Here is an 8,636-nt window from a genome sequence, read left to right as displayed (position 1 = left end):
AAACAAGAGGCGGTCCTTCCCTCGGCCTGGAGGAGTCTGGTGAGGCGCCCAGGGGGAGTTATACAGTCAGGACAAGCAGTCGGAGGGAGCAATAAAAGTGTGCAAGAGTCTCGGAGTGAGACAGCCCTTATTATACTACGATGAAACTTACCTAAAATTTATTGAGACTTAAGACCTCAGTGTCTTTGCTCATCCTGTTTCTTAACTCTGGACTGCCTTCTTTAACCCCTATGATAATAGGTGCAAATCCCTTCTGCCTTTTGAAGCGTGGCTGCATTGTCACCTCTTCCACCAAATCGCCATTGACCTTCACCAAGTCACATAACTGTTTATTTATTTTGAGACGGAATTTAGCTCTTGTCGCCCAGGCTGGAGTGCAGTGGTGTGATCTCAGCTCACTGTAACCTCCGTCTCCCTGGTTCAAACGATTCTCCTGCCTCAGCCTCCAGAGTAGCTGGGATTAAAGGTGTGGGCCAGCACGCCCAGCTAATTTTTGTACTTTTAGTAGAGACAGGATTTCACCATGTTGGCCAGGCTGTTCTCAAACTCCTGGCCTCAAGTGATCCGCCCGCCCCGGCCTCCCAAAGTGCTGGGACTACAGGCGTGCGCCACCATTCCCGGCCTTATTCATACTTTATCCGTAAGTGTACATTCACACTGTACACTTATAACTGAGTCTTATCCCTACTAATCTCTAGATTCCCTAAGGGAAGGATCTGTGTCTGATAAGATCACCCACAGCACCCACAATGCTCTGCACTTAATTTATCCTCCATAACATGTATTTAATAAATGATGAATAACACTGGCATATAAAAGCAAGACTAGGCAACTAGAGTTAGGAGACCTAGATTCTGGCTACCGCTAACCAGCTTGTGACCTTTTACAGATGTTACAAGTCACTCTGCCTCTGTGGGGAGAAGCCAATTTCTTCATGAAATCTAACATCCCTTGCAATTCTGTATCAGATACTTGGCAGGGTTTAAAAAAATATGGCACCTCTCATAACTTTTCACCCTCAATATTAGGTTTTATCTGCTAATAAAATAATTATTTGGTAAAACATCCGCACAGGCATTCATTTGACCCTCAAAACAACTTTGGTTTTTAAAATGAGGAAAATGAAAATTAAAGAGGTCAAGTCTTGACTAAATCACAGCTGTGATTAAATCGTAATGATGAAACCAAAAGTCAAAGTCCTGGTATCCAAATCTTGTGGTTCCCCAGTATGCACAATTATCAGTAACTGCCTTGCTTTCCAAGACTTTTATTCTTTCCCCTACAATATTCCTCACTGTTACCAGTAAGTTTGGCTGTCTGAACCGTACATCAAATTTAAAAGGACTCAAGAGAATCAGTTCAATGTATGGGAAATCATTTCCTGAAGAGAATTCTTCAATGAACTGCTTATTGGTATCTGTGAGTTCCCGTTTTGTTAAAATAATAGAGGAGCAGCTGACTCTTTTATTATTTTTAAATTTTATTTTATTTTTGTGACACGGTCTTGCTCTGTGGCCCAGGCTGGAGTGCAGTGGCACAATCTCAGCTCACTGCAACCTCTGCCTCCTAGCTTCAAGTGATTCTCAAGCCTCAGCCTCCCGGGTAGCTGGGACTAGAGGCACGTGCCACAACGCCGGCTAATTTTTGTATTTTTAGTAGAGACGGTGTTTCGCCATGTTGGCCAGGCTGGTCTCAAACTCCTGACCTCAAGTGATCCTCCTGCCTGAGCCTCCCAAAGTGGTAGGATTACAGGCATGAGCCACCAAGCCTGGCCAACTGACTCTTACAGATGGGAATACAGTTATCACCAGGATGGTTGTACCTGCTTACTCTGTACTCAAGATTATCATAAAAGGAATTTTTCTTAGTAAGTAGATAATTTTTTAATCTCTGGAAAACAACTTTCTTCATATGTTTGTATCTTCACAAAGTCATTCTTACAATGTCAGATCTCAATCCTTTAGGCAGTTCAAGATCCACTTCTGAATTTGGGGCAAAAAGAGCACTTGTAATACCTACCGCAGAGCACACTCTGAATGTCTGTATCTTCTGAACTGAATTAAATATTATATAAGCATTGCTTAAATATTTTTTAATCTTGCCATGGTTCATTTATTCAAAAACAGAAATCTGTCATTGAGACCTGAAGCAAAGGCAATGAAATGTGAGACAAAAATCAGCTGCTTACTGGCAGAAAGTCATAATGCTATCAAGTAGGTACATGAGAAATACTTTCGTACGAGAGCTAACACATATAGTACAGGTGGCGTTCTAAATACTTTTCATATATTAGCTTGTTTTGGCTTCCTGACAACACTTTTAGGGAGATACTCTTTTTTTTTTTTTTTTTTTTTCGCAGACGGAGTCTTGCTCTGTTACCCAGGCTGGAGTGCAGTGGCCTGATCTCGGCTCACTGCAACCTCCGCCTCCTGGGATCAAGCAATTCTCCTGCCTCAGCTTCCTGAGTAGCTGGGACTACAGGCGCAGGCTGCTACGCCTGGTTAATTTTTGTATTTCAGTAGAGACAGGGTTTCACTGTGTTGGCCAGGCTGGTCTCCAACTCCTGAGCTGAGGCAATCCGCCCGCCTCGGCCTCGGCCTCCCGAGGTGCCAGGATTACAGGCGTGAGCCACCACACCCAGCTAAGATACTATTTTTTTTTAAGCCCTATTTTACAGACAAGAAAACTCATGCACAGCGAAGTGGTCACAGCTAGTGACAAGCAGAGTCTGAATCCAAGCCCAGAAAATATATGTGAGGAATTTAGGAACGTGTGACTTTGATTTTTCTCCCCACACAAAGATCTAGTTATCTTGAAACAAACAAGCACATCTGATCTCTTTCTTGCTTAAGCTTTTGAGTTTTCAACGTTAGCCTAGTTGGGCACACCAGGCTAGATTTGTGTCTTAAATGCCATTCTCAATGCAAGAAAAAGTCCCGTCCAGCTTTCCTCAACTACCCATGCTTTGAGACCTCAGATTAATCATCTTTTTTTTTTCAAGTTTTCATAATTCCACCTCTTTGCTGTAGCAGTCACTCACTAATTTGTACTATAAGTATCTATTCACAATGCCTTTTCCAAGTTGCCAAAAAAGAGCTCAAGAGAGGGTTCTGAGATCTCATGCGAGAAGGAATTCAAGGCTAGTAGCAGAGTGCAGTGAGAGGAGAGTTTATTAAAAGCTACTCCATTACAAAGTAGGGCATCCCCAGAGAGCAAGAGGAGGCATGCCTTGTCTTTGCTTTAAGCTTTCCTTATATAGAGGTCTTGTCTATGTCAAAAGCTAAGCTGTGTCTACGTGCAGGTGAGCAGACAGCATGACAAAATTTATTATTCTATTGATTTAAAGATAACTGTCCTTGACAGTCTAGTGTGTGAATACATCAAGCTTAACTGTAATTATCTTGAAAATATATATTGTTATGGGTATTGGGACATCTGGGCTTTCCGCTTTTGTAGGAGTGTGTCCTTGTAGGTATCTTTAGGCTGTTTCCTCAACTATAAACGTGTTGATTATGGGTTGTGACCAAAAAGGAATGTGCCTTGTTAGTCTCAAGATGGAACTGATTTTTGAAGTGGTGCCACTCTGGCTCTCCTAGGCTCCTGCTTCCCTAACACAAGGGATTCAATTCCTTAAGACAAGGACCATGTCTTATTCACAGTTGCATACTCAGTATTTGGCATATGGTAACTGTTTCCTCAATGTATTGAATACAACCTTCCTTTTTAAAAATTTTAGCCCGTTGTTTTGGCAGCAAACGAAATAATTGTCTTCTCAAAATTTTCTTTTTTTTTTTTAATTTGAGACAAAGTCTTGCTCGGTCATCCAGGTTGGAGTTCAGTGACACAATCACAGTTCACTGAAGACTTGACATCCCAGGCTCAAGCCATCCTCCAGCACCAGCCTCCGAAGTAGCTGGGACCATAAGTGTGTACCACCACACCTGGCTAATTTATTTATTTTTCATAGAGACAGGGTCTTGCTATGTTGCCCAGGCTGGTCTCCAAATCCTGGCCTCAATCAGTCCTCCCTCCTTGGCCTCCCAAAATGCTGGGATTACAGGGGTGAGCCACCATGCCCAGCCCTTCAAAACTTTATCACTCACCATTTACCTCATCCAAAGACTTTTAACCCCAATCATAATTGTTGGATATCCTCTCAGCACTTATGTAATCTTTTGCAAATTCTAGTTGCAAGAGATGGAGCCAACGGTATTAATTTGGAACATTGTTTTCATTTTCTTTTTCTCCTTTATGGCTCATAAAGCCATAGTTAGGTGACCATCAATCCAATTTAATGTAATTATGTAAGAAGTGTCTACTTTGTGTCAGGCACTGTGTTTGCTGCCGGGAATCAGGCAGTGAACAAGGCAGACATGGTACCTGTCATTTTGGAGTTTAGAGTGTAATGAGAAAACAGCAGTGAACAAGTAATTACGGATGTCATGTGTATGAAGAAGGAGGAGGAGGAGGAAGAGAGAGAAGAAGAGGAACAAAGACGGAGAAGAGCACCACCAGTAAGTAGATGTTGCTCTGGGAGGGTAAGAAGCTATAAACAAAACTAAGGGTCAAGAAAGGGCTACCAGAAGATGTTACTTTTAGGCTAGGTTTGAAGAATTAGCAGGAGTAGGCAGGTATAACCTCTGTCAGTGTCAGTGATTGATGGCAGTATGATTGGAAAGATGAAGGTTCTATTCTTCTGAGCAGTCTTATTTGCTATCTTTCTATAAGTCTCCATTCTGTTTTTTTCCTCAATATTGTTCATTTGAAATAATATATAAAGGTCAATCTCTAAGAAAGAGTTTATTTGGGAATATGCAGGAATTGCAATTCAGGACACCCAGACCTGGGCAGCACCTGGGTGCGTCCAAAGAACAAAGGGAAAGGCTGAGGTTTTATTGGGAAAATGAGGCAAGTACATTGTTTTGAAAGAAAGTTCACTGGTGCTGGCAGTGAATGGCAGGAGCTGGCAAGTTCTGATTGATGAAGTGGCAGCAGTTACCAGGTAAGACATAATCTTAAAGCCACAGGTAGGTCTCTGCGGGTTTTTTGTTGAATTGCAAAAATAGTTTGTGAAACAGGTGTATGGGAACTGGGTGCCCTTTCCTATGACCTCTTGACTGCATTTTAGTTGGTAATGACAAGACTTGACTCCATTTTGTACAATCAACTTTCACAATATCAATTTTAAAAACTAGAAAATATTCATTTGCTAAATCAGAGTTGAACCTAGTCTCCTAGATTTGGGGTGCACTTCATTTTCTGAACTGGGTGGCAACATATATTGAACTGGCCAGTCTCTTCCTCAACCATTCTTCCTTTTGGCACTTCAGGCTTTGAGCCTTGGCTCATTTCCCTAGTTCTTGGAGCACACCCTAGTGATATCCATTGGAATTGTGCCAAGGGCAGCAAAAGAAAAAGCCAGAGCAATTATTAAAATGATTCAACGCAAGGTGAATCTCAGCTGATCCTAAGCCAAGGAGAAGGGGAGTGAGGAGGAGGAAAAAGATTAACTAAAAAATCTGCCTTAAAAGAAGGTTTTCATCATATTAATATATTGGCCATGAATTACAATAATATGTAATTTATTTACCTATTATTTGTTGTTCTTCCCCTCTCCCCAAAAAGGAGTTAACAAAATTACTTCACTGGGATAATTTAAATTGATAAAAATTCTGGAAAGTAAGCAATATGCCTTATGGAAAAAACAATGTATGCCCTTTGATTCAATAATCCCACTTCTGGGAATTCACCTGAATCAGTAAGGGTTCTCCAGAGAGACAGAAGCAACAGGATATATGGAAGGGAATTTATTAGGGAAAATTGGCTCACACTGCCACAGAGATGAAGTCCCACATGCAGGCCGGAGCCATCAGCAAAGCCAGTAGCATGGCTTAGTCTGGAAGCTTCAGATGATGCAGCCCCCAGTTTGAGAACAAAAGCCTGACAATCCTGGGAGGACCCTGGTGCAAGTCCCAGGGTCCAAAAGCCAAAGAACCTGGAGTCTGGTGTCCAAGGGGAGGAGAAGAACAGGCATCCAGATCTGGAAAGCAGACAGAGAGCAGAGAACAAGGGTCCCCCATCTTCCCCCTTTGTCCCAGCCGGCCCCTAGCTACCTGGATGGTACCTGCCCACACTGAGGACAGGTCTTCCTCTCTCAGTCCATTGATTCTTGCATCAGTCTCCTCTGAAAACACCCTCACAGACACATCCAGACATAATGTTTCCCTAGCCATCTAAGCATCCATCGATCCAGTCAAGTTGACACCTAAAATTAACCATCACAAGTCCACCCCTTGTTAAGCTATCACCCATACACATCTCCTTAAACCATAATTCATCTCCAAATAAAGATAATAAAAATGTCATAATTCCACCTAACATGATACAACTATCCTGTGTACAACCAAAAACACACAAATTCCATCCCCAGAAGAGAAGGTGAACTTCTTTAGTGATGTTTACTCTTCTCCTGATATCCCATAACTTGAATACTGTGATGTAAAATTAACAATACTTAATTAAATACTAACAGTCAATAAATTTTGTTAATGCTAAATGAAAGAGAGGAAAGAAAACAAATATCTGTGTAAGATGTACGTATCTATGCATGAACATATTCTTAACAAAATAGGGAGGAAAGAGTCATGACAATTACAGTCCTCAGTTCTGTTAACTGGTCATGTGGGTATAGCCAGTTTTTATAACTACTTTATTCTATTGTATATGCTGTATTCCGTTTGCCTTCAACTTCAGCAAGGCAACCTCAGCTTGTTGTGGTTCTCTACCTGGTGGGGTGACACAAGCCTTCATTCCTAAAGGGTCTGGGCCATTCATAATCCTGCCTGGATTCAGTTATTGTATAATAGTTTCCCACTGACCTTAATTATAAGGCATGGTAAAACTAAGGGACTTCCTGTATTTCAGACAAACTCTTCCTTACCTCCACTGTGGAGTAATATTACAATTTCACCCTTGGTAGTGCAGATCAATCACCTCAGCCAACACCTTAACTCCTTTCTTAGCCTATGTGGAGTCCACGTTGGCCAGGTGGCAGTTTTAAACTTTCAATTCAGTGAAATCATTGTTGTGTCGGCTGGTAAAAGTATTCCTCCCTCTGGAACTAATGCCTCTAGGCCAGCAGAACATGTCACTGGAACAGAAAACATTTTGCTAGTGGGTCACTAGGGGCAATGGTGAGTGGTGCCACTCCCATTTTCACCCATTGGTTGCTCGACTCATGAGTCCTGGCCATGGGAGAAATAGTATAATATATTGGATGCGGATTCACAGCATATACGGCCTTCTAAAGAACCTTGTTCCAGTCTTGCAAAGTACTGTCACCTAGCTAGCACTGTAACTGTGACTTCAGAAGGTGATTCTGCCATTCTATCAAGCCAGCTGCTTCAGGATGATGGGAAACAAGGTAAAACCGATGAATTCTATGAGCATGCGCCCACTGCCACACTTGTTTGGCTGTGAAGTGAGTTCCTTGGTCAGAAGCAAATGCTGTGTGTAATAACATGATGGTGAATAAGGCATTTGGTAAGTCCATGGTTGGAGTTTTGGCAGAAGCCTTGCATGAATGAAGACAAATCCATATCTAGAGTAAGTGTCTACTCCAGTAAAGACATATGACTGCCCCTTCCGTGACGGAAGCAGTCCATTGTAATCAACCTGCCACCAGATAACTGATCACCCTGGGGAATGGTGCCATATTAGGAGCTCAATGTTGGTCTCTTGCTGGCAGAATGGACACTCAGGAGTGGCTGTAGCCAGGTTGGCCTTGGTAAGTGGGGGTCCATGTTGCTGAGTCCATGCATAAACACTATCCCTGCCACCATGGCCATTTTGCTTATGAGCCCATTGGGCAATGATAGGGGTGGCTAAGGAAAGAGGCCTACTGGTATCCACAGAACACGTCATTCTATTCACTTGATTATTAAAATTCTCCTCTGCTGAGGTGGTCATCCTTTGGTGAGCATTCATATGGCACACAAATATCATCACATCTTTTGCTCACTCAGAGAGGTCTATCCACAAACCTCTTCCCCAAATTCCTTTGTCACCAGTTTTGTAGTCATGTTCCTTCCAAGTTCTTGACCATTCAAACTATTGGCTATAGCCCATGAATCAGCATGTCATCACACATCTGGCCATTTCTCCTTCCAAGCAAAGTGCACAGTGAGGTACACTGCCTGAAATTCTGTTCACAGAAGGATTTCCCTTCACTACCTTCCTTCAGGGATGTTCTAGAAAGGGGCTGCAGTGCTGTAGCTGTCCTCTTTCAGGTGGTACTTGCATATATGAAGAACCATCTAAAAACTAGGCCCTAGTCTTCTCTTCCTCTGTCAACTGATCATAGGGTCATCCCCATGAGGCCAAAGGTGCAGGCTGGGAGAGAGAAGAGAGAGAGTGTAGCAGCAGGAAACATAGGCATTTGGGTCCCTTCCTCATGGAATCTCCTTTGCCTTTAGGACCTGCTCAGGCTGATCAATACCCCATTTCCATTTGATGATGGAGTGCTGCTGTACACACCCAACTTTATGGCTTGGTGGGTTAGATAACACCCCATTCATGATAGGCAGTTCAGTTCACATGGTAACTTGGTGGCCCATGATCAAGCATTTAGTTTCCAC

Source organism: Theropithecus gelada, chromosome 8, assembly GCF_003255815.1.
Source record: "Theropithecus gelada isolate Dixy chromosome 8, Tgel_1.0, whole genome shotgun sequence".
Classification (NCBI taxonomy): Eukaryota; Metazoa; Chordata; class Mammalia; order Primates; family Cercopithecidae; genus Theropithecus; species Theropithecus gelada.
The sequence above is the reverse complement of the archived record's forward strand: the minus strand, read 5'-3'. Positions refer to the sequence as shown.